Raw genomic sequence first — 26,947 nt, forward strand, 5'->3', positions numbered from 1 at the left:
TGTAAACAAAAGCAAAACAAACAATAAACTCATGGTGTGCCTTGATAATTTGTGCCTTGTCAGTGTGCTGGAAGATGAAAAAGGTTGAAAATCACTGCTGTAGCAGCACTGTGTTATGATGTTTGATAATAGGTCTGACACTACCTCATACCTCTAGTGCAGCCATTTTCAACCTTTTTCAGCTTGCGGCACACTGACAAGGCACTAAAATTGTCAAGGCACACCACCAGTTTTTCACTTACATTAAATTATGTATTATTTCCCCAGGAAATATTCCTGGGGAAGGGGGTGGGGTGGGGGAGAAGAGGAGAGAGAAGTGCCAATTGCCTGCTTGTGTATTTGAGAAAAAAGAGTGCAACCAAAAGCCCAATCCTATGCATGCCTGCTCAAAAGTAAGCCCCATTATAGTCAATGTGGCTTACTCCCAGGTAAGTGTGAATGGGTAGCACCCCCAGAGCCCAAGCCTATGCATGTCTGCTCAGAAGTAAGCCCCATTACAGTCAATGGGGCTTACTCCCAGGCAAGTGTAGAAAGGATTGTGGCCCAGCGCCCTTCCTCTAAAAGTGCAGGGAGGGTCACTTTGGGGAGTTTCAGGCAAACTGGCAAGGAAAAGGGACTTTCAGAGACCCTGAAACCTGAGGTTGGGGGTCTCAGCAGACTCGCTTCTGGCTCCCTCTTCTCACTCTGCAGCTCCCACCACCTGGCTCTTCCAGGTTTCTCTTGTTGGCCAATCAGCATGCCCAACCCTATGCATGTCTACTCAGAAGTAAGCCCTATAGTAGCTAATGGGGCTTACTCCCAGGAAAGTGAGGATCAGGTTGCAGCCTGAGTCATGCTCAGTAGCAGGAGCAAGCTCCAAGCAGACTCTTCAGCTGCTGCCTGCAACCAGCCCCTTCCCTGGCTGCTCCCTTGCTTGTGCTGCCTGCCGCGGGAGGCTCAAAGCAGCCGCTTCTCCCGCACTTGGGCAGGCAGCTGCTGCCTGCCTCCTCCGATCCTGCGGCACACCAGTGTACCATGTCACAGCAACCGCTGCTCTCGTGGTAAACTGTCTTTGAACACTTCCTATGGATAGTACTGGAGTACAGCCAGGTTTCTCACCATCAAAGCAGCCAACCAAATTTCTATAGCACATTCAGCATCCATCTTATTCTCTGCCTCACCACCTTTCTGTTCTTATCAATATAAGCTATTTAGAGTTTGTGAAGCAAATAATGCAGAATTGCTAACACACACACACACACACACACACACACACACACACACACACACACACACTTTTTACTTTACATTTTGAGTTCTTCATATTTGCTTTTCAGAAGAGTTGGCAAACTTTATTCTTGTAGAAAGTATGAAAATTCAGATTAATATTTCACCTCCTCATTGCTCAAAAATAAAAAAAAAATTTCATTTCTGAATTTTATTTCTATGTTTTGCACCCAAAAAGTCAGGTGGACTAGGGCTGCATAGGCTCCGGCATCCCACCTGCCCATCATCATGGACATGAAGAGCACTTGCAGCAAGGTGGGGTCCCTCTGTCAACAGGGTGACATCATTGCCCTCACCGGACTGGGAAGAGACATTATCAGCTCTGCAGTTGATCACAGGATGTAGACAAGGCCAAACCCCCTCCATGGAGATTTAAACCAGGCAGGAGAGAATGATGGGGAGAGAAGTGTTGTTAAGACAGAGAAGGAGACAGACAAAAGCAGAGGAGAAGAGGATGAAGGAAAGAGAGAGAGCAAGGAAACAAAAGAGGAAGATTTTGCAGACGTGTGAGGCCTCTGGGAACCCTAAGTGCCAGGTAAACTGAGAGTTTAGCATCTGGGCGAGGAAAAGGCAAGTAGACCTCTGAGTTTTGGAGAAGGAGAGGAGGAAGACAACGAGAGGGTAAGTGTACTCCTTCTAACTCTTTGTCTTTCTAACTCCCTGTCTTCTAACCTTAACTTTAACTTTAAATCAACCTTAAATCAAAGTTGAAAGTTAGCACCTAAGGGAGGTACATAGGTCTACTCTGAGCAGGAGCAGAGTCCTACTCGTGAGTAAGAGCCCAAGGGTCAGGCACTTAAAGTTGAAAGTTAGCTGCACCAAACTCACCTAAGTTAGCACCTAATCGAAGGAAGGGAGGAGGATAAAGTGGAAAGCAGGTTTTTCTACTTTGTTTTAAATTAAACCTATATGTAGCCCAAGTTAAACTTAATCTAAGTTAGAACATAACCTAAACAGTTCAGTAAATTGGGACACAGGATCTAGAGAGCAATAAATAATTAAACAAACTCTAATAAAAACTAGCTTGAGGTTACAAAACAGTCCAGCCTAAGAGAACAGAACTAGGAGGGAAAGAACCTAGTAAGGGCCAATTTCCAACCACCCAGGCAGAGTCCATTTCAGAAATTCACCTTTAGGAGGTGATAAGAGCCCCATTAGACTAATCCAAGCACTCTATTCAGGAGCCTGCAGAGTAGGTTACGCCCATCAGCAGCCTTTTGTCTTCCTGAGCTTTTGTAAACTCACCTGGGAAGACCAGCCCCCCTTATCAATCAGGAAGGAAGGAGGGAGGAGGAGCCAGCCAGGTGTATAAAGCTAGGCCTCCCATTGGGTGGCCATCCCACTCTCTGGGAACCCTAAGTGCCTCTGGGAACCAAGTGCCAGGTAAACTGAGAGTTTAGCATCTGGGTGAGTTCAGCAACAGGGCGAGGAGGCCAGGGCCCCATACATTGCCCTTCCTCTTTCCTTGAGAAGAGGGCTGCTAACCAGTGTAGGGTTTTTAAAAGTACCCCTAAATAAAACAACAACAACAACAAAAAAGCTATGCAGTCAGACAGACAGCAGCAGGGTGGGGGCTATCCAGTGTTCTGCATCGAGTGCTACATGTATGATTATATGCCTCTGGGGCAAAAGTCATGGGTGTATCCTAGGTGCAAGGAGCTCCAGGGGCTCAGGGAACGCGTCTGCTCCCTTGAAGCCTTGGTGGGCGACCTGGAGAAGCGCAGGCAGGCAGAGGAGGACCGTGGGGAGACTTCCAGGGACGATCAGGCTTCATCCCAACCTCAGGCGTGCAGCTCCTCAGCTGTCCGGGTGGGAAGTCTCGGGGCTGGAGGATGTCATCCTGGTGAGGAGGGAAACAATCCCCTAGGGGGGACCCCTTCTCTAGGGGATGGGCCTGTATCCGAGCGCACTCGGGATACTCCTTGGCGGGAGGGGGGTCGGGGGCTTGTTGTAGTGGGGGATTCGATTATTAGAAACATAGAGAGGGGGGTTTGCGATGGATGTGAGGACTGCATGGTGACTTGCCTGCCTGGTGCGAAGGTGGTGGACATCACTTCTCGTCCAGACAGGCTGGTAGACAGTGCTGGGGGAGAGGTAGCGGTTGTGGTGCATGTCGGCACCAACAACGTGGGCAAGTGTAGCTGGGAGGTCCTGGAGGCCAAATTTAGGCTTTTAGGCAGGAAGCTGAAAGCCAGGACCTCAAAGGTAGCGTTCTCTGAAGTGCTACCTGTTCCACGCGCAGGGCCAGCTAGGCAGGCGGAGATCAGGGGTCTCAATGCGTGGATGAGACGGTGGTGTAGGGAGGAGGGGTTTAGATTCGTTAGGCACTGGGGAATGTTTTGGGACAAGCGGGGCCTGTACAAGAGGGACGGGCTCTACTTGAACCAGAAGGGAACCTGACTGCTGGCGCATAACATTAAAAAGGTGGCAGAGCAGCTTTTAAACTGATCCCTGGGGGAAGGCCGACAGGAGCCGAGGGGCATCCGGTTCGGGACTCCTCATCCCTATGGGATGAGGATGGGGAGGTTAGAGAACAACAAGACAAAGGCAGGGTAGGAGAAGAATTTGGGAAAGGTAGTATGATGGGATATGATAGACGGTTTGGCACAATGAGAGGATGCGGGGACAAAGGGGCAAATAAGCAGCCCATCCTGGGGCATTCCGTGTACAAATGCTTTTATGCGAATGCCCGAAGTCTACGAGCAAAGGTGGGAGAACTGGAATGTCTGGTCACTAGGGAAAACATTGACATAGTGGGCAAAATGGGAACCTGGTGGAATGCGGAGAATCAGTGGGATACCGCAATCCTGGACTATAAACTCTACAGGAGGGACAGGCAGGGGCGTGTTGGAGGTGGGGTGGCCGTTTATGTTAAAGAAGGGATAGAATCCAGCAAAGTAGAGATTGAAGGTGGGTCTGACTCCACCGTAGAATCTCTGTGGGTTAAATTACCAGGCTTGTGGAGCGATGTAATATTGGGGGCGTGCTATCGTCCTCCAGACCAGAAATCGGATGGGGACCTTGAAATGAGGAAACAGATCAGGGAGGTGACAAGGAGGGACAGGGTTGTAATCATGGGGGACTTCAATTATCCTCATAATGACTGGGTCAATTTGTGTTCTGGTCACGATAAGGAAACCAGATTTCTTGACGTGCTAAATGACTGTGGCTTAGAGCAGCTAGTCACGGAGCCCACCAGAGGGCAGGTGACTCTGGATTTAATATTGTGCGGTATGCAGGACCTGGTTAGAGATGTAAATGTTACTGAGCCATTGGGGAACAGTGATCATGCTGCGATTCGTTTTGACATGCACGTTGCGGGAAGAATACCAGGCAAATCTCTAACAAAAACCCTTGACTTCCGACGGGCGGATTTCCCTCAAATGAGGAGGCTGGTTAGAAGGAGGTTGAAAGGGAGGGTAAAAAGAGTCCAGTCTCTCCAGAGTGCATGGAGGCTGCTTAAAACAACAGTAATAGAGGCCCAGCAGAGGTGTATACCGCAAAGAAAGAAGGGTTCCACTAAATCCAGGAGGGTGCCCGCATGGTTAATGAGCCAAGTTAGAGAGGCTGTGAAGGGCAAGGAAGCTTCCTTCCATAAATGGAAGTCTTGCTCTAATGAGGAGAATAAAAAGGAACATAAACTTTGGCAAAAGAAATGTAAGAAGGTGATACGGGAGGCCAAGCGAGACTATGAGGAACGCATGGCCAGCAACATTAAGGGGAATAATAAAAGCTTCTTCAATTATGTTAGAAGCAGGAAACCCACCAGAGAAGCGGTTGGCCCTCTGGATGGTGAGGGAGGGAAAGGGGAAATAAAAGGAGACTTAGAGATGGCAGAGGAATTAAATGAGTTCTTTGCATCTGTCTTCACAGCAGAAGACCTCGGGCAGATACCGCTGCCCGAACGGCCCCTCCTAACCAAGGAGTTAAGTCAGATAGAGGTTAAAAGAGAAGATGTTTCAGACCTCATTGATAAATTAAAGATCAATAAGTCACCGGGCCCTGATGGCATCCACCCAAGAGTTATTAAGGAATTGAAGAATGAAGTTGCAGATCTCTTGACTAAGGTATGCAACTTGTCCCTCAAAACGGCCACGGTGCCAGAAGATTGGAGGATAGCAAATGTCACGCCTATCTTTAAAAAGGGAACGAGGGGGGACCCGGGAAACTATAGGCCAGTCAACCTAACATCCATACTGGGTAAGATGGTGGAATGCCTCATCAAAGATAAGATCTCAAAATGCATAGACGAACAGGCCTTGCTGAGGGAGAGTCAGCATGGCTTCTGTAAGGGTAAGTCTTGCCTCATGAACCTTATAGAATTCTTTGAAAAGGTCAACAGGCATGTGGATGCGGGAGAACCCGTGGACATTATATATCTGGACTTTCAGAAGGCGTTTGACACGGTCCCTCACCAAAGGCTATTGAAAAAACTCCACAGTCAGGGAATTAGAGGACAGGTCCTCTCATGGATTGAGAACTGGTTGGAGGCCAGGAAGCAGAGAGTGGGTGTCAATGGGCAATTTTCACAATGGAGAGAGGTGAAAAGCGGTGTGCCCCAAGGATCTGTCCTGGGACCGGTGCTTTTCAACCTCTTCATAAATGACCTGGAGACAGGGTTGAGCAGTGAGGTGGCTAAGTTTACAGACGACACCAAACTTTTCCGAGTGGTGAAGACCAGAAGTGATTATGAGGAGCTCCAGAAAGATCTCTCCAGACTGGCAGAATGGGCAGCAAAATGGCAGATGCATTTCAATGTCAGTAAGTGTAAAGTCATGCACATTGGGGCAAAAAATCAAAACTTTAGATATAGGCTGATGGGTTCTCAGCTGTCTGTGACAGATCAGGAGAGAGATCTTGGGGTGGTGGTGGACAGGTCAATGAAAGTGTTGACTCAATGTGCGGCGGCAGTAAAGAAGGCCAATTCTATGCTTGGGATCATTAGGAAGGGTATTGAGAACAAAACGGCTAATATTATAATGCCGTTGTACAAATCTATGGTTAGGCCACACCTGGAGTATTGTGTCCAGTTCTGGTCGCCACATCTCAAAAAAGACATAGTGGAAATGGAAAAGGTGCAAAAGAGAGCGACTAAGATGATTACGGGGCTGGGGCACCTTCCTTATGAGGAAAGGCTACGGCGTTTGGGCCTCTTCAGCCTAGAAAAGAGACGTCTGAGGGGGGACATGATTGAAACATACAAAATTATGCAGGGGATGGACAGAGTGGATAGGGAGATGCTCTTTACACTCTCACATAACACCAGAACCAGGGGACATCCACTAAAATTGAGTGTTGGGCGGGTTAGGACAGACAAAAGAAAATATTTCTTTACTCAGCGTGTGGTCGGTCTATGGAACTCCTTGCCACAGGATGTGGTGCTGGTGTCTAGCCTAGACGCCTTTAAAAGGGAATTGGACAAGTTTCTGGAGGAAAAATCCATTACGGGGTACAAGCCATGATGTGTATGCGCAACCTCCTGATTTTAGAAATGGGTTATGTCAGAATGCCAGATGCAAGGGAGGGCACCAGGATGAGGTCTCTTGTTATCTGGTGTGCTCCCTGGGGCATTTGGTGGGTCGCTGTGAGATACAGGAAGCTGGACTAGATGGGCCTATGGTCTGATCCAGTGGGGCTGTTCTTATGTTCTTATGAGAGGCAGATGATGGGGCAGTAAGGAGGATGAGGAAGGATATAAGCCTGAGAATGAGCAGGGCATGGAAGAAACATGGATGGGGGGAAGAGCACCTGGAAGGCAGGGATGCAGTGGCGTCGCTAGGGGGTGCGGGCTGCACCGGGTGATGCACCCTGGGGGGCTGATGTGCTAATATTGTGGCATTAGGAGCTACCCCATCATGCCACACACCATTGGATGTGGAATGTCCAGAGGAGTGCAATGCAAAAAACAGAATTGAAATAGCTTCTTTTGTTCAAAAGTTATGGCCAAAAAATTGGAAAGAAAAAAAATGCATGGATCCCTATGGGAAAGTGAAAGTGAGACATATCGCGTGCTTACTTGCATGTAGGCGTACTTGCCATAGTCCATCAGAAAGGGCGGGCGGAGAGGAATCCAACGACACCTGAATGGTCCTGATCCAATGAATGCAGCCCCTAAAAACACCTGAGAAGGAGGTTCCCCCCTCCCAGCTGCAGTCTATTGAGCCCGAAACGAAGCCACACGCTGTGTTTATTCATGAGTAGGCGAACTTGCCTTAGTCCGTTGGAAAGGTCAGGCTGAGAGGACTCAAACAATGTCAGAATGGTCTTGATCCAATGAATGCAACCCCCAAAAACACCCGAGAAGGAGGTCCCTCCTTCTCAAGCTGCAAGTCTATGGAGCTCTATAGAAAGCGAAGCAGCCTCACGGTTGCGTTTACTTTCGAGTAGGCAGACCTGCCTTGGCTGGTGGTCAGGCCAGGCAAAGGGGAATGTAAGGACACTGGAATGGTCCTGATCCAATGGAGTGCAACAAATGCTCCAGAAGGCAGCCCCCCCCCCCCTCCACTAGAAAGGACCAAAAAAAGGCTTCAACTAGTAAGGGGAAAGTTTTCTATTTTGCACTTGCAAAGCCAGGTGGGTCTTTGTATTGATGTGCTTGAAATAGAAGAACTTTAAACTGGGCACTGGGGAGGGCTGGAAATCTCACTGATTCTTTGGGGGGGGGGTTATTGCAGGCAGACTACAGTGCAAGCCCCAATGACCACTATGGGACTTACTTCAGAGTAGACATGCATAGGTTTGGGCTCACAGGCTGCACTCCTACCCACACTTTCCTGAGAGTAAGCCCCATTGACCACAATAGGACTTACTTCAGGGTAGATTCACTTGGTGGAACAGGACTGGCTCCCTCTTATTTAATTATTTCTTTTTTTAAATTTAATTGTTTAAAATTATTTATTTTAATTGCTTGATGATGTCACTTCTGGCCATGACATCACTTCCAATGGGTCTTGGACAGATTGTCATTCTAAAAAGTGGGTCCCAGTGCTAAAAGTTTGAGAACTGCTGCAATAATGTGTTAGTAAATTGACACTTACTGTGTCAATTTACTCACAGGTGTGTGTGTGTGTGTGTGTGTGTGTGTGTGTGTGTGTGAGAGAGAGAGAGAGAGAGAGAGAGAGAGAGAGAGAGAGAGAGAGACTCTACAAGTTTGGAGGAATAATACCATCATGTTATATATCAATCAATGCGTAATTTCATGCAGAATGCAATGAAACAAACCACATTGAAATATCTGTGTTCTAACAAAAGATACAGCCAAAAAAACCAGTGGGGGCAGGGCGATGGTACATCACAGCTCCCACCACTTGGGGTGTTGCCCTGCCCACTGCATGGAGTGATGTGCAGGCCTCCCGCACTGGGTGACGCCACTGCAGGGATGTGCAGTGCAAGAGCACCAGGTGAGGCAGAACTGCCCCATCATAGTCCATGGAAAAGCACCACAGCTGCCCTGCTTGCTTGCACCTGAGGAAGCTATCCTTACACCTGAGGAGACTCTCCCTACACCTGCTTTCTCAGGTGTAAGGGGAGCCTCCTTGGGTGTAAGCAGGTGGAGCAGCTGCATGCTTTTCCATGGACTACCATAGGGCAGTTCTGCCTCACCTGGTGCTCTCGCACTGCACATCCCTGCAGTGACAGGGATGAAACCTGAGGCAGCACGCCAAACACTACTTCTCCTTATCCTACAAGGCACCAGCCTATATTCCTCACACTCTCTCATATTCCAGCTCAACACTCCCCTCCATCTTTCCCCTCCCTCTGTCCCCTTATCCTTTTCCAATCCAGGGAGTGGGAGCAGCAGGCATGGAGAAAAGCTGGTGGCAGAGATGGGTGCCTCCCACCAACCTTCTGCCTGAGGTGACCTTTGACCTCCTGTATGACTGGCCCCTGGTCCCCTCCAAGGGAGAAGGATGAAATCTTGCCCCCTTTCTTCCCTGCCCGGTAAGGTGTGGCAATTGACCCCATCCCTTAGAAAAGGGCTGAGGAAGACTTCCAAGAACCCCTGGGCAAGAGGGCTGGGCAGTGACCCATCAGCTTGTCTTGCAGGCAGCAGTCTTCCATGTACCCAAGTGCAGTTTCATCCCCCCTCACTTCACAACCTCCAGAAGGTACTTCCTGTGGTGCTCCTGATGATAAGAGACCTTGGATCCAACTGAGTAGATCTGGGTCTTTTTTTATCATAGACATCTTAAGTAACGTGTATTTATATTCTATTATACAGTATTACAATGTATAAGCTGCTTTTCTACCTAAAAAGCCCTCTTGCAGCCCAGTCCTACCTGTGCTGACCTGTGATGTGTGAACAGGCTGCATGTTGCATCGTGCAGGACAGTTTCACGTCCGGGAGGTCCCCTGTGTGAAAGACTACAAGAGTGCCTGCTGGAGATGGGATGGAGGGAAGTGTTAACATCTTCAGATTGGAGCAAGTCAGAAAGGGGTGTAACTCAAAGGAGCGGGTCAGAGGAAATTGATGGAGAGTGATTGGTGCAGCAAAGGGAAGTGTTGATGAAAGTGTTGGCCATGTGTTTTGTTTGATAAAAGTCCTGTTATCTCTTGGGAGCAGATTAGACAAGAGGAGACCATGTTTCTGCAGAACACAAGCTTGTAGCATATGGTAAACAGCCTGCCTCCTCTGGATTCCCCTTGCCTGCTTGTTTGTTTCCACTGCTAGTCTCTCGTGTCGAAAAGAACAGTGACACCCTTGGCTCCGGAGCCAGCTGCCTTCCGTGGCACTCATTTGCAACAGTGCCATGCTGCCTGTTCCCTGATTTTTCCCAACAAGTGCCAGCTGTGCCGCCTTCCAGCTTGGCTTTGAGAGTCCTCAGATTTTTGGCAGGATGACGCCACGATAAAGAGCTCCTTTCTCTCCCTTCAGTGCAGTAAACTTGATCCTGTTTCTGTTTTGGTGGCTCTCATGAGGGACCCTGAAATTAAAACAACAGGCAGTCTGAGTACACCCAGCTTCCAATAGGAGGTTGCTGTGGATTGTATGAATGGGAATGAAAAAGTCCATGTGGGCAAAATGCACCAACAAGAACTGTATGAATGGCTGATAGGGGTGAAATGATGCATTTGGCTAGCAAGTAGGGTCATGAGGCTTGGGGGCATTTGCAGATGAAAGAATTTGTGGGTGGGGAAAGGGTTGCTTAGTCTTTCTCCTGTCTTGAGTCTTTTCCCTACCCCCCCCCCCCAAATGTATTTACAAACCAATTCAGTGGGTGGAAATCATAGCGATTGAAATAACTGGCAAAATTTTTTAACCAGGCATTAAGTCTTAACCAGGCATTAACTAAGTCTTAACCAGGCATTAAAAACAACTCAAAGAGGGGAGCAATGAGACTCTTGACCTCAAGGTGTTCCAAACTGAGGGAGCTGCAACCATAAGAGTCCTGCCACACATTCTCACATTCACAGGGGCCCTGCCACCATTAGTTTGTGGAACTCCTTGCCACAGGATGTGGTGATGACATTTAGCCTCGATGCCTTTAAAATGGGATTGGACAGATTTCTGGAGGAAAAGTCCATCATGGGTTACAAGCCACGATGGGTATGTACGGTCTGAGATTAGCTGATCGCTCATTATGGGGGCTGGGTAGGAATTTTTTCTGTCATTCGAATTGGCCATGGATGACGGTTTTTTCATCTACCCTAGACTGGCGAGAGAGGGAAGGTATGTTCAGTAGGTTTCATGAATTAAAAATTGGTCACTGTGTTTAATAAAGGGCACAATCCTAAGGAACTTTTGAGCACTGACTTAGCCGCAATGCAGCCCCCAAGGTAAGGTAACAAACATGCCCTTACCTTGAGGAGGCCTCCTTGACTGCTTCTCCACTGCTGGATGCATTGGACACCACATTGGCACAGCTATATCAGTGCTGGAAAGTTGTGCTATTATGGGTGCAATCCTAGCCAAGTTAAACCCAATTGCAATCTTGTGTGCAAATTGTGCAAACTGCAATTGCACACTGGTGTGTGTGTGTGTGTGTGTGTGTGTGTGTGAGCATAAAGGGATGCATCTAGAATGCTAGATGCAGGGAGCTGGCAGCAAGATGCAAGTATTTATTTATTTATTTATTTATCGGGTTTGTAATCCGACTTTCTCTCTGGAGGGCACCCAAGGCGGCTAACAACATTCAAGTCATAAAATGCATACCATATCTTGTGGTCTTGTGTGTGCTCACTGAGGCATCTGGTGAGCTGCTGTGAGATACAGGAAGCAGGATTAGATGGGCCCCGGGCCTGATCCAGCTGGGCTCTTCCTATGTTCTCCCCCAGCCCCATGTGCCTGCAAGAGTTGGGATATGCTTCTCCTCCTTGCCAGGTTTATTTCCAGTCTTGCAGTTGACTGGAATTGGAAAAAAATTGGGGTGTGTGTGATGGGGAGCGAGTTTCGTTCAAGTCCAAGAGATGTGTTTCATAAACTAGTCATTAATCTTCTAGTCTTCCATCCCTGACTGACTGAAATGCCTAAATGTATAGTTACATTTCCTCCTATTCACCTGATGTCACTTTTATTCCTCCCTGCTCTATATCCTTCCCCCCCACACTAACCAAATTCCACATGCAAACTCCTTTGCGAAGCTGTTTTTGCTTATTTGTTCATGTTACTATATATTATGTTACATACACTAATTAGTAGTATTAGTATTAATAATAATATTATGCAGCATATAGAAAATAGGTGGGATGATAAACCGGATCAAATTGACAAGAACAACCAAGCAGAAATTCTTTGGGACTTAAGATTACACAAAGATGAACACGTAGAGCACAATATGCCAGGAGTAGGAGGCAGGGAGATGTGGCCCAGAGGTTTGAGCTGTCACCTTGCCTGAGAAAGCTAAGTAGGATTGGCTACCAGAGGGAAGACCTCCTGGGTGCTGGTGTACCCGTGTGGAGGAGTGTGAAGGTGTCAGCTGGCAAAAGGATAACATCTTGGAGAAACTGGTGTGAAGCATGGTTGCTGCTGCCTGCAAAAGGCTTGGAAAGCACAAGAGTTGGCAGCCAGGATAATGGCTGCACTGTGAAAAGAAACATCTGCATCTGGAGAAAAGAAAGTTTTTAGGAGATTTCTCAGGGAGTAAAGTAAAAACGTCATTGAAAAATGAATTTATGTTCAGCCTGCCTATGTAGACTGCCTTGAGTCTATTGAGGAAGAGAGTTGATAAATCAAGTTTGGATTATTGATATTGCAGTCCCAGGAGACAGCAGAATTGTAGATAAAGAACAACAGAACATCACAAAATATTGAGACCTGCAAGTAGAACTTGGGCAGTAGAATATTGGGGTCAGTATTGTGCTAGTTGTCATTGGAGCCCTTGGAACAGTGCCTGGAGGTTTGAAGAAACACCCAGATATTCTAGACCTTGAGCTCTAGAAAACAATGTTGCTTGTGACAGCAAAAATCCTATGACGATTCTTGCTTGGAACAGCAAAAATCCTATGAGGATCTTGCCTAGATCCCAAATTGCAGAATACACCCAGCCCAGCATAGGCTGCAATGAAGTGCAGTACTGGTGAGCATCGCTTAACGACAGGGATGTATTTGCCAATCCCCTTCTTTAAGGGGGGGATTCTTTAATCCCCTTCTTGTTAAGCAGACTCACCTGTCTGAAGCCTCTATAGCTGAGGAGAGCTGTGCTCCCCTTGCCTCCAGAGGCTTTTCTGAGCCCTGTAGAGGCTCTGCGCATCAACCTGAGGCCTCTGCAGGGCTGAGAATGGCCATTTCAGCCAAAAAAAACCCACAACTAATTTCTGGTGGGAGGGAGCCCTAGAGGGCTTCCCCTGGCCTCAGAATACCTTATAAGGCATAAAAAGTCACTTCTGGTTTTCCTCTGGAAACCAGAAGTTGCTTTTTTGGGGGCTCAAATTGCAATTTAGAGCCCCACAGATGCCCTGGACAGATGCATGTGGCCTCTGGGGTTCAGAAAAGCTTCTGGAGATGAGGGAAGCATAGCTCCCCTTGCTCCAGAGGCTTTGGGTTAGGGAAGCTGGGATCAATGATGGACCGTTGTATATGCAGTCCGTTGCTGATCACCAAGTGATGTCCATATGAATGTATCTGTGAATATCCTAGGTCTTTGGGAATGACCCGATATTCAATAGGCCAAATCCAGCCACCAACATCTGACTGGCTATGCATAAGAACCATAATAACAATAATAATTACTACAACTACAACAATAATTATTAAGATGGTGCAACTTCGATGATGAAGTGAGGACTCTGCTTTAAAAAGTGCAGCATTTTGAACAGGAAACAGAAAAGTGATTGACAGGTTGTCACAGATTTGTCAGTTGTCAAACCTCATACACGTCATAAGTGGTGCAGTGGAGGTGGTTGGAATGGTTCTTCCAAAATAATGTCTCATGTGTTTGTGCACTATGAATGTGTCCTAGAGCAGACACACGAGTCCTCTGGACGTTGCTATCTTGGAAACTAATTTCCGAGACAGTTCTAAGCTCTGTAGAAGCCTTGATACCTATATTATAGCAAAAGAGAAGCTACTGCCAGAGTCAGAAATGCTAGCCAATTGTGCTCGTTCAACACAGACAGAGCTGTACTGTGCCCCAGCCTTAAGACTGCCAAGTTTTATCTCTTTATAATGCATGTTAGAGGAACAGTCTGATCATTGGAAGATAGAGCCTCTCTATGGATATCAATTGTTATAGAAGCTCATCATGGATATCACTCTGTGGATGAGAAAACAGGGTTGTGAATCACCCAGAAGGTGCCATCACCTCTTGCGTTAATCTGACGCAGGAACGTACATTTGTGAAATATCTGCATTCTTGATCAGTTTCTGTACAATGCCAAGGAGTAACTAAACCTAGCCAATTATTTTTTTGTCCTTCCAGAGGTGACTGTACCCAAGGTTAGCTGAGTTCCAGAATAAACTGTTTTCACCCTCAAGCAAAATATATGTTTGAGAAATGATTTCTCCAACCGGATATGAAGCGGGTATTGGAAACATATTCCCAGGTGCTCAGTGGTATATGCTGAGCTTGTGTCTTACCCTGCAAAGTCCCTGATGTTTTAGGATTTTTGGAGCAAAGGTGGCCATGATTTTAGAAAGTTATTTTCCTCTGCTTTGAGTACTTGGATATTTTTCTTCTTAAAACTATGTGACATTTTTTATTGAAGGTGCCAAGCATCATGATCTAGTTCACAGATGGCACCTAACCTTCATCAAACCTACCCAAAAAAACCTGCAGACCAAAGTAAGGTTGAGGACCATACACAGAATGTGCCGCTAAGACCAGTAATTCGGTCCCCTCTTCAGTGCACAATCTGCATCCTCTTCCCTGTCAACATGCCAGTCGCTAAAAGTCTTTTCTCCTCCCTTAATGCCCTATCTAAGATGGTGTAAAGCAATGTTTCTCAACTAGTCATATGGGTATCACCAGTGGTACCTGAAGTTGTGTCTGATGGTACTCACGGGACCCTGGACACCTGCCACAAAACAGCAAGACCAGGGACGTGATGCAACAAACAGTGGTAGGAGGATCAGCTTGACAGGCAGAGCTCCAAAGCAAGCTTTTCCACGCTCAGTAAAGCCCTCCTAAGTTCTGTCTATCCTGAGCCTCTTACTGGTGTTTGTCGCTTTGCATCAGGCCTCCCAACCCAGAAGTAACTGGCACCAATGTCATCACCAGTTACTTCCAGTGGTACTACAAATAGGTAGACCATGTGAAGTGGTACAAAGATTGACAGTTTTGTCAACTGGGTACAATCCTAACCAACCTTCCAGAACTGGCATCGCTGTGCCAGTGGAGCATGTGCTGTGTCCTGCAGTTGGGGGGCAGTCATGGAGGCCTCCTCAAGGTAAGGCAATGTTTGTTTCCTTACCTCGGAGTTGCATTGCCCTTATGTCAGTGTTAGGAAGTTGGTTAGAATTGTGGCTACTGGCGTAAAGCACTCCCAGCAGCCACAAGGAGGTATAAAAGCTCAAGGTTCTGAGCTAGGGCTCTATTTTCTCTTAGAGGTACCTATTTATAATACTCATGAACCCTGTCCTCCTAACTCTATTTATATCCTAAGTGCTTGGCTTCAGAAGGCCACAGGATTTATGTCTATTGCTTCAGGCCTGCTCTAATACTTAGACTCACTTGAGCTCTGGCTTATATCAGAGCATTGTCTGCAATTCCTGAGAGTCTACTAAGTCCCAAGACCTCTGGCTCTCCCTTCCTTAACTGCTTTCTACCTCAGTTCATCATCCAAAACCTCATCCAGCACCTCTGTGTGCATCAGCTGACTGGCATGAGACAACATGGCAAACTTGTCACACTTTTACCAAGGTATCTACTTGGAAAGAAACATTGGTATGATATGAAACATTCATTCACGTTCTTTATTTGTCATATAATGAATCCTGAATTATACATCAGCCTTGTGAGGTAGTGGTGGGAACATGTGGAAGAGAAAGGGAGTGGACTGTTTTCTATTGCACAATACAGTTTTCAAAAGGTGAAATGTTCACACTTGATTAGGGATATTAGACAGAATACTTTCCTTTCTGATGGCTAAACTTAGAATTCATATATAAAACTTTATATATACTAGAGTTAGTGGGTGGGGTTCACGAATGTTATAAATAGGTACTCCTAAGCAAAATTTCAAGTATCAGTATTAAAAACGAACATTAAATGGGCAGTTCCTAGTTGAACTAGATGGTTTCAGCATCCTTACGAGTTACCATATTCCCTTGTTGATCAGAAGAATAGGAATAGCAATTCCCAATATGAAATGCAAGAAGGAAAAGTCAGGGCAAATAGGAGTTAGATAATAAGTAATAAACACATATTTAGTAAATGAATAACAGGCCTGCAGAACAGAAGTGCCTTCGTTAACATGTGCAAAGTTTGTTTGCATCACATGAATGTACCCCTACTGCCTGTATAGTTACAAAGAGGACAAGAAAGATTTTTTTTAAGTGAGTAGACAAACCTGAAAATTTGAAAACTGACAAGCTGTATAATTGATTTTCAGATCTTTAAGGAGCGCTGGGTGGCAGAGGTGAGTGGGGGCGTGGGGGTGAGACGTTCTGGGGAGGGGGGAGGACAGGGAGAAGGCATGACAGAGGAGGGAGTGGGGTAGGAGAGGACGGGACTGATGGAGCTCAGCTCCGCTGGATCCAGAGCCCCATGTTGGGTCTTGTGGCCCGACCCGAGGTGTCTTGACTCTGAGCTGGTTAAATAGCCGATGCAGAGTTAAGAAGTCCCATTGCTGGGCCATTTCTCTTACCCAGGGGAAGGGGATGAATGTCCCCTTGTCCTGAGGAGCTGCCGCCGGCTACCCGGTGTGCTCAGGATGCCATGGTAGCCATTTTGGTGTCGCAGCAGCCCCGCGCACCAGGAAGCTCAGGATTGGGCTGCCCACCACTAAATGAAGTGAATAATGGAATGAAATGATAGGCATTTAAAGGTGGACCGCATTATCAGCGGTGAGTCATGCCAAAGTGGCTGCTAAAGCAGCGGACACAGAGGTCCCACCTGTAAATACTCTGTTCAGTAAAATAGTTAATGCTCTTGCAGAAATGTTGACTTGGCCAAAGTGTACATCCTACATATTGTTTTATGGAAATTTTTCACTATATAAATTGTGATGCATTAAGGACAGCATTTAGAGAAGGAAACTAGGGGCTGCAATCCTAGTAAACACAGTTACCTGGGATTGAAATTAATGGGACTTACTTTTGAGTAGGCATGCCCAGGATTGCACTGTAAATATGTACAAATGTTGAGTGATCACATTTGCCTGATGGTTGTTTGAAACATCCCACCATGGAAACAGGTGTTGGTTTTGCCCAGAAAGCACTAAGTAAGCTTTGCTGGCTCAGTGGCTTGGAACTTTTGAAAATAACCTTTAAATGAAAATGGAGCAGGTCCCAGAGAATGGCTATAAGCATAGTCAGGGGTCTGAACACCAAGTCCTATGAGAAACAGTTAAAGGAGCTTGGCATAATTAGTCTGGAGAAGAGTAAAGGGAAATATGATAATGCTCTTCAAGTATCTGAAGGGCTGTCACACAGAAGAATGAGAGGACTTACTGTAGGTGGCTCCAGAAGGAAGAATGACAACCAGAGGTTGAAACCACAGGAATAAAGATTTAGGCTAGGCATGAGGAAAAATTTCTTAACTGTAAGGGCACTGGAACTGACTGCCTCATACAGCTGTGGACTCTCCCTCACTGGAGATTTTCAAGCAGAGGCTGGATGGCCACTTATCACGTGCGCTGTAGTTGCCAGCAGTGAGCAGGGGGTTGAACAAGATGACCCCCAAGATCCCTTCCAATATTATCCCTTCCACTCTATGACTCTGTGAAATTCATGGTTGTATGGAACAGGGAATATGGAAAAGAACTCAAAAGCTAAAATGGGAAAAGATGAATAAAATGAATAAAAATGTAATATAAAGCATAACAGAAATACAGGTGTGTGTTGCTTAACAACCTTCCGCTTAACGATGGGCCACCATATACAGTGGTGCCTCGCATAACGAAATTAATCCGTTCCGCGAATCCTTTCGTTATGCGAAATTTTCGTTGCGCGAATCACGTTTTCCCATAGGAATGCATTGAAATCTAATTAATGCGTCCCTATGGGCAAAAAAGGTCAAAACGAAGTCAAATTTGGTTTATAAAGTGTTTATTACGTGCTCTTTAAAGGCATACATACTGTACAGAGGATTTCTAAAATTTGAAGCATACACGAAATTTTTAATTTTTAAAAAATTCGTTATGCGAAGCACGGACCTAAAAATTTTTCCGTTATGCGAAGCAAGGCCAGAAATTTTCGTTATGCGAGTTACCAAACTCAATCAAAAAACTCTTTCGTTATGCGAGTTTTTCGCTGCGCGGGGCATTCGTTATGCGAGGCACCACTGTACAGCGGTGGTCAAAGCACAACAAAGAGGCTCTTATTGAGGCAGTCAGGTGTCCCATAACCTGCAGCAGAGCATCCGTTTACACAACAAAGAGGCTCTTAATGCAAAGAGGCAATCAGTCTCCAGTAGCCTTTGCAGCCAGTGAGTGTCTGGCAGGGAGTGTCTGTTCACACAACAAAGGCTGGATTGGGCTGAATGTTTGCTTAACAACCTAACTCAGTGTTGTTCAAACTGTGAGGCGCAGCTCTTTAGGGTGGCACCAGGAACTCAAAGGGGAGGCATGGGATGTCCTCTCGAAGTGATACAGTCACACCCCCGGGCAGAATATGAGCCTGTCTTCTGCCTGTCTGCACTTTTTTTCAAAGCAGAAGAAAGGAGTTGCTCAGCTGTGAGAGTGGCTGCTGCCACCCCACCCTCTTCCGAGCATGCTCAGCTTGTAGTCCTTAACCCTAGCTGATCCTTGTCTGGTTCCTAGTTCCCAGCCTGGGACCGCTTCTCATCAAAGTGAAATCTCTCTTTTCAACCCCCTCCCTCTTCCACTCCCCCCTTTCAATCTCCAAACCTTCCCGCTTTCCTCCCCCTCCCCTTAAAGTTGTTTCCATGCAGTTGGCAAAGGGGGAGGGGAGAAACAAGCACACACTTTGCTTGGCCAGGAGCAGAAAAAGGGTACTGTTTTTAAAGTGATTTATTAATCTTGTTGTTTGACTGAAGAGGAAAGGCTGTATTTTTAAAGTGATGAATCTTGCTATTTGAAGGGAATACTTATCAGCCATTGATGAAGTGATTGCCAGCCCAATCCTATCCACACTTTCCTGGGAGTAATGACTCTAATGGGACTTACTTCTGAGTAGACATGCATAGGCTTGAGCTGTGCATCTCCTAGTATAGGAGATAAAGTATAGGAAGTATAGGCTTCCTAACCAAACCCTTATCAGCTCTGATATATTTTCATGGTCTATTTTTGTTTTCCCCACCAGCTGCTTGAAAAATTTAATTTCATTACATTAATAAAGGGTTCAATCCTCTCCAAGGAGAATGGGAAAAATGACTCATTGGATTGGGGTCCACAGGGGTGTATGTGTGTGTAATGTTGGTCAGACTGGTTGTTCACAAAGTTCATTTGATAAAACAATTCTATTGGTATGCTTACAAAGTTTTAAAAAATGAGTCCTCCTGGACCAGACAAAATCTACCTACTCCAGCATCCTGTCTCCAACAGTGATCAGCAGCTGATCATTTATAAAGCATGTATATTGCTGTGTATTAATAATATATTTTTAAGATCTGCATTTAATTAATGATATGATTAATATAATTAATATTAATATAGTTAATATATATTTAATATTATATTATAATAAATATAATATTATATTTAATCTATTTAATCTAGTTAACTTCCTGTTTAATGATGTCACTTCCAGCCCTCAGGAATATGATGGGGAGTCATGGCCAACAGCCATGGGGGTCAAGGGAGTCACTGGCCGGAGAAGTTTGAGTACCACTGACCTAACTGCATAACAACAGGGATCGGAGAACATATCCCCATTGTCAAGTGATGCAAACCTTATGATTAAACTGAGGGTAGATACACAATGTCATTTTTCACAAGGTTGGATCACCTGCATCTTCCTTTATCCAATGTACAGACCAACATGTAACTCTGGGTGCAACCCTAACCCCTTATGTCAGTGCTTTCCAGCACTGACATAAGGGCAATGCAGCTCTGAGGTAAGGGAACAAACATTCCCTTACTTTGAGAAGGTCTCCATGAGTGACACCCAACTGCAGGATGCAGCACATGCCTCATTGGCACTGCTATGCCAGTGCTGGAAAGAAGTGACATAAGGGGTTAGGATTGCTCCCTCTGTTGTGTTAAAGTCCAATTGGTACTGTGACAAAAATGGTGGGCAGTGCAATCCTAACTTATGCTGGAACAGGCAGGCCAGTGGGCCTGTGCTATATCCAGCACAAGTTTCAGGCTGTCTGAGGCTCGACCGGAGGCAAGAGGAAACTTTTCCCCTCACCCCGGGGAGAGCCACAGCATCCCCAGTGGGGCTACTTGGATCTGCGCTACCTAAATCGGCCCTGCCTCCTGCTCCTCACCTACTAGCCCCCGGGAACACCCACCGCCCATCCTCCCCCAGCCCTGGGTTCTGCACCTTACCAGGCTCCCCCCACATCTTTCTGGGCTCTGGGGCTTGTGTCGGTGCACTGAGAGTGTCATGAAAGTGCTTTTTGGCACATTCATGACACTCTTCGGATGGCGCAAGGAACTTGCGCCGGCCGAAGGGGTTCTCTGAATTGCGCCCTAAGTTGGGTAAAAGCAATTGCAGGCCTTTGCTTGAAGCCATGTTGGTAACTAGCTGGGTGCAGTTTGAATTGTGAGAGTTCCTCATTAAGGCATACCAAAGAGGACTTGCTTCTGGAGATAGAGGGAGTGGCCTGCAGTTGGCATGCTTCACACATAGTTAATTGACTCAAGGACACCTTGATTGCTAGATACACCACAGGTGTGGGCTTCAGGACACGAAGGGGGAAGTCACCATGAGTGGATAGCTTGGGAGCATGTGGCCTTATGGAAGCTTAGGCGGGTTCAACTTCTGATTGGCTAGTGAGTCAGAGTCAGGTATAAGAGTCACCTTTTTGGAAAGTCTTTTTTCATCTCTCTTAGCCTCAGTCTGCAGACCTAAGATCTGGCCATTTTCTTCTCAGCCTGGACAACGTTGACAGCAACAGTACTGGCTAATTGGATGAAGATCTATAGATGTAAGTTATACTTTGGTGAGTGTTAGTGCTTAGGAGTTATCTTTTTATTATTTCTAATTTGGTGCTATGCTCTTTAAATTCTATAACTTTGAAGTGCCTGTCCTTTTGTTGTAAAGTAAATCTTATCTGTCTACAACTGTGTTTCATTGGGTATAGAGGGAACTTGGTTGCAACTGAATCCAGTTTTAGGTCTCTACTTACCAAGGATGCTCAGTTTAAGCCCTAGGAATGAACCAGAGTTGAGCCCAGATTGGGAGAGGAGCTGTTGTTGGTGTTGTAATTTGACCTAGTAACAGCAGTTCCCTTACGTGAACCCAGGGACATGATTTCTGACATTATGAGTAGTCAGTGCCCAGGGTGAGAAATTTGGAGAAGCAGTCAGCCTGGAAGTAGCAGGGGTTAATGGTTTTATAGCTTAGCTAAGTCCCAGTTGACTTTCACAGGAATTCAGCTTGCAGTTTACTGTGGAATCAGCACACTTGAGGTGCCTACTTTTTAACTTGCAAAAAATATGTGGGGCTATTCACATACTCCTATATCATGTTGCTGTAAACAGGGTGATGGGGGGGAATCACCTTGTAGAAAAGGATTACCACTGGTCTAATTCTACCTTAAAGCTTCCACCAATGCATGTGGCAGGCATCAGAGAGAGAGAGAGAGAGAGAGAGAGAGAGAGAGAGAGAGAGAGAGAGAGTCTGTTCCCTGCTTACAAAGCTAAGCTTGTGTAGTGGTATGGACAGGTCTTTTGATGTGGTTTCAGCAATTCAAGAGTGGTGGATTCAAACTCTGCTTAGATTAACAATGCCTGAGTCAGCAGGCCTGCTTTACTAGATTTACATCTTTCTACCTCTAGAGAAACTTGTGCTTCCCCACAGCACAGTATTTATATAAATCAACCTCAGAAAATAAAACAATGTGCCCTTAATTCTCCGCCTCTCCAGTCAATCAACGAAAACTTCAGTTGATTAATATGCCAATTAACTAATGAAAGCTTGCAGCCCTAACATAAGCATAGCTATACCTAATTCTCCTTTTCATTTTCTAACCCTCCAGTGAGTATTTTTATTTGACAGCTTGGAGTGCCAGGGGCTTTAATGGCTTGTAGAAACAGCCAGGAGTGTCGGTCTTCATAGTTACTGGGATTATAGGAATCCAGAAGACTTGGTGAAGTAAGTTTTCTTGTAAATCTTTCTTCTCGGGTTCTGGGAAGAGACAGGGCAGAGGGGGTTGTGTGTTGAAAGGATTGTGTGGTGGTGACATTTTAAATCAAACAAATCCACACCCATCTAGTGATGAATGATGTGGTAAAGCAGAGATGTCAAACATAAGGCCTATGGGTCAGATTCCAAGAGAGGTGAGATAGAGAGATACTGCTGAGGTGCTGGGACAGCCCAATTATCACATGAGCCACCCTTTAAGCAGCGCTGCTTCTACCAAGGTGTAACTTCACAGAACACCTAAGCTGCAGTATCTTGAAATGTTATGTTGTTTGCACATTTTCTCTTCTGTCATTTGCAACTAATGAGTTCCTATGTGAGAACAAAGTGCTTATTTCCGGCCATCACCTGCTTAATGATGTCACTTCCGGCCCTCAGCAGGCACCATGAATGCAATTCAACCCATTGTATGAAACAGGTTTGACACCCCTACCATAGAGGATATGATTGCCACTAGCAGGAGCTGCTATGTACAGAGAGGATATTAAAAAAGCAGTAATTACAGCAAAAACACCAGATAGATACCTTGGCCCTATGAAGTGCCTGCTGGGAATTCAGCCCCAGCCTGAGTAAGGGACACAACCACTTTCCAAAGTGTTTCTGAAACTTAATGAAGGGGTTTCTTATTATCCAGGAGGTCAGATAAAAGAGGCACTTTCCATATTTGGTCCAGAGGGATGTGCCCTTAATGTGCCCTTTTTGGGGAAAGAGCCCAAAACCAGATTCCTTCTTATAAATCTGGAAAATGAACACTGGGGAAAGGAGTCCAGTGTTCCAACATGGTCTTTTTTTTTTTAAACATAAACCTTAATAATTTTTGTTAGTTTGCACACCTGGTCCCACTATTTTGTGTAACACTTGCTATAACTGGATATGCCTGCCTGGTTTCAGGAATGTTCAACTATGACATTAGCATGCTTCTCGGAGAGTGAAGACTATTTCTAAATGCAGTGTTAAATAATAACTGTGGCAATTCCTTATAGCCCTTTGAACTTCACATTAAACACACAGTAAATACGATGGGCCCCATAAAAAATGAATGTTGCTATTACTGTATCCAGAATTATAAACAGGCTCTCACTGTTAACTGCCAGAACTGGATGCTGAGTAAGGCAGGGGATGTGGGCCCCATATTCAAACACAGGAGTGAAGAAGAAGTATCTGCAGATTCGGGGGGGGGGGGGAGAGAGAGACGCCTCTCCTATTTTTACACAATTGACTTGGGTCAGCTTGAAATCCATACAGCAATTTTTTTTAAATTGTTTGAAGGTTTGGCATAACCAAGCCTCAATTTAAAGTCTGATTCAGCAGAGAGCTGTGTCTAAGGTGGTTTCCTCCAACTTTCTTCTTAATTATTGGTTCAATATACATTACACATGGAAGACTTATCTCCCCAGTAGCTGCAGGGAATCTTCTAAGCATGTCATAGTCATAAATCCAGTGTGCTTATGGCAGGCAGCATTATTTCTACCATGCCCAATCTATGCAAAACAATGCCAAAAAAGAATTTTAGTAAGGCTCTTTAAGGCAACCCAAACTTGGCAAACCGCCTTAGAGAAGTCACTGGAGCAGAGGAATAATGCCCTTTTGTAATATGTTTCATTTTAGTGTGTACTATAGCAGCCTCATAATGCAAAGCCTTGAGTGGCACTGGCAGCTTTCAGAAGTATCCTTCTCTGGGAACTGCTTCCATTTTTCAGCACCACCCAAAGGTTAGGTTTAGTCACCAGAGGTTTTTATCCTGCCCTTGATCTGGAAGAAATTCTGCCCTCCTATGTCACCCTAATACTTTTTGGTCCATGAACAACTAAGCAAAACTCTATGCGTCCCAAATAAGTCAATTTCTGAAGGTGCTTTTAGGTAGTGCTGTAGCAACTTTGGTCACAGTTATGGGGGTGGCATCAAGCACAATTGATTTGCACCAAATGCTATCCTCTCTGGTAGAAGCCGACATGCCCCCTTTGTCTCCTTGAAGCCAGTGCACATTCATCTGGATTGGGTCCTAAGTGCCCTTAAACTTCATACGGCTTACCTCTGAGCAGACATACTTAAGCTTGCTCTGTAACAGTGCAGTCCTAGGCAGCTTTACTCAGAGTAAGTCCAACTGTGTTCAATAGAACTTAGGGCTGACTCCTATCCACCTTTCCAGCTCTGATGTAGCCATAATGCAACCCCATGGTAAGGGAGCAAATGTTCCCATACCTTGAGAAGACTCCAATGACTGTGCCTTCACCACAGGATGCAGTGCACACCTCACTGGCGCAACTGCACCAGCACTGGAAAAATGAATAGGATTGGGCCCTTGCTCCTGTTAGTGCTCATAGGATTGTACTGTCAGTACAGAGTGTCTCCAAAAAAGGCACATTTTAATGAGCTTGAATTCATACATACTTCATTGTAGAAAACCTTCAGTATTGAACATCTAAGGGAAGCGGTTGGAGAGATGGGTGGAACCAACCCACCACAGGCATTGGTGGATGTCTGCAGATCCCACTAGTCAATGATGTTAGCGGTGTATAGATGCCAATGGGGAATATTTCGAGCACTTAGTATAATTCTCATTAACCAATTAATTGGCATCAATTAGTTAACTGGATCAAGCAACTGCTTCTGTGAACACCAGCAGGCGTCAAACCCACAGGCCAGATCCTGTGCCTGTGCAAACCTCCCCCCCCCCCATAAACAGAGTTTACCATTCAGCAGAGGGAGCTTGCTAACTCCATTCCTGATGTCCCCCAAAGTTCACACTGTCCAGCTGCTTTGTCATCCTGCTAGCCCAGCAGGCTCTGTGCCTGGATTTCCAGGCAGACACAGCTGGGTGGTGCAAACTTTGGGGGAGATCAAGAACAGAGTTAGCAAACTCCCTAGCAGAACGGTAAGCTCTGATTGCACCAGGGAGGCTTTTTTCTCTCCAGTTTGGAGATTGCTAGTGTACACCACAGGTAGCGAGTATGTGAATTACAGTATTATAGTGTATGTGTGATAAATAAAAAATAAATACATTTGACACTATAGTGTGCACACATTTTCTTGACATGCCCTGTATATTTCTGGGCACCCATTCACACTAGAACCAGGCCAAGCCCTGCCCTGCCAATCACTGGCATTCCAGGGGTGGGGAGCAAGTTTTGTAGGATCCCAAACACCATGACTACAAAAACAGCTGCAACTAGTTCTGAAGGCAAGGGGGAGGGGCCACTTTTCATCAGCATTCAGGAGCCTGCAAAACTTAGCGTCCTCCCTTCCAGGAACACCAGTACTGCCAATGGATTGATTATGTCCATGAACCAAGTTGATTCATGAACTTCAACTCTGCATAGTTCTGAAGATGTTTTTTCCTTTTTTGAAGTCTTTCTGGAGCCCCAGAGAGCCCTTCACAAAGACATCTTCAGGGAATAAGCCTAAGAATCTAAGCCTGAACTCAGGCTCATTGAGGGAACTCACTGAGGGATGATGCCCAGATGGAGAGTTTAGCTAACTCCTCATCTGGGCCCCATCCCAATACATGCCTACACCCTAGAGCACCCAAGCATTAGGCTTCATATGAATGTAGCCCAGTGGTTCTCAAACTGTGCGTCATGACATGATTTTTGGTAGGTCATCAAAGGGTGATGGAAAGATCAGATAACTAATTGCCTCAATAGCCCTAAGGCTATTCAAAAATCAGATACTAAAGTTGCTAATTACCCTGCAAAGAGCTCAGCTCCTGCAGTTTGCAAGATAGCTGCTAACTGCCCTGGAAGGAGCTGAGCTTCTGCAGTTTACAAGTATATGGAAATATAGGGAGATAAATGTTTGAGGGTTTTTTCTGGTTATGTTATAAATAAATAAATATTTCTTTCTAGATCTTTTTTAAAAGTCTGGTGAACCTAGGTGGGTGCCAAGAAAGTGTTGTTTCAAAAAGTGGGTCCCGCTGCTAAAATGTTTGGGAACCACTAACTTACAGTCCAATCCTATCCACACTTTCCTGGGAGTAAGCCCTATTGAATATGACTGGACTTACTTCTGAGTAGACATGGCTAGGATTGTGCTCTCAGGCTGCAATCCCATCCACACTTACTTGGGAGTAAGCCCTACTGACCATGACTGGACTTACTTCTGAGTAGACAGGGCTAGGATTGTGCTCTCAGGCTGCAATCCCATCCACACTTACTTGGGAGTAAGCCCTACTGACCATGACTGGACTTACTTCTGAGTAGACATGGCTAGGATTGGGCTCTCAGCCTCTCCTACACATAGGGCGCCCCCTGGCGGCGCCCCGCAACAGCTCGAGGTGCACCTGCCGCCCTTCAGTCCCAGCATCTTCCCGCGTGTGGGCGCCTTTAAGCAGCAGCTCGGTGCGGCCAGCTGAAAGCATCCCGCGTTGCTCGCTGGTCGGAGAGAGCGCGGCGAGAGCAGCAGCAGCAGGAGGAGGAGAGCAGCGCGCGCCGAGGTCCCCCCCGACGCCTCTCCATCACCTGGGGCTGCGCGGGGCTGGCGCGCGCCTTCTCGTGCGCAGCTCTTTGCGCGCTTGGAGCGGAGCTGCCTCCCCTCCTCTTCCCACAATTAAGCGCGGGCTGTGCGCTGACCCTGGAGATGGGGCGGGGGAGCGGCTGGCAGCTGCGGGGGCTGCGAGAGGGAAGCTTCTTGCTGCTCCTGTACAGTTCGGGGGGAGCCCGCGCGCTCTGTGCGTAAAGCTCGCTCGCCCTCAGGACGGAGGCAGGGAGCAGCCCCTCTTCGGGCACGGTCCGCAGCAGCCCTCAGGCGCCCGGCTCCCTCCCTTCCCGCCTGGCAGCCCCGCTGAGGGAGCGCGAGGGCAGCCGCTGCGCAGAG

General features: G+C 46.3%; 1 pseudogene; it reads right to left on the bottom strand.

The window, feature by feature from the left end:
- The window catches only part of LOC136653978 (uncharacterized), an 80,701-nt pseudogene extending 54,209 nt beyond the window's left edge, over nt 1-26,492 (bottom strand).
- Between the last annotated feature and the right edge of the window lie 455 nt (nt 26,493-26,947).

The sequence above is a fragment of the Tiliqua scincoides genome, chromosome 1, assembly GCF_035046505.1.
Source record: "Tiliqua scincoides isolate rTilSci1 chromosome 1, rTilSci1.hap2, whole genome shotgun sequence".
Taxonomy (NCBI): Eukaryota; Metazoa; Chordata; class Lepidosauria; order Squamata; family Scincidae; genus Tiliqua; species Tiliqua scincoides.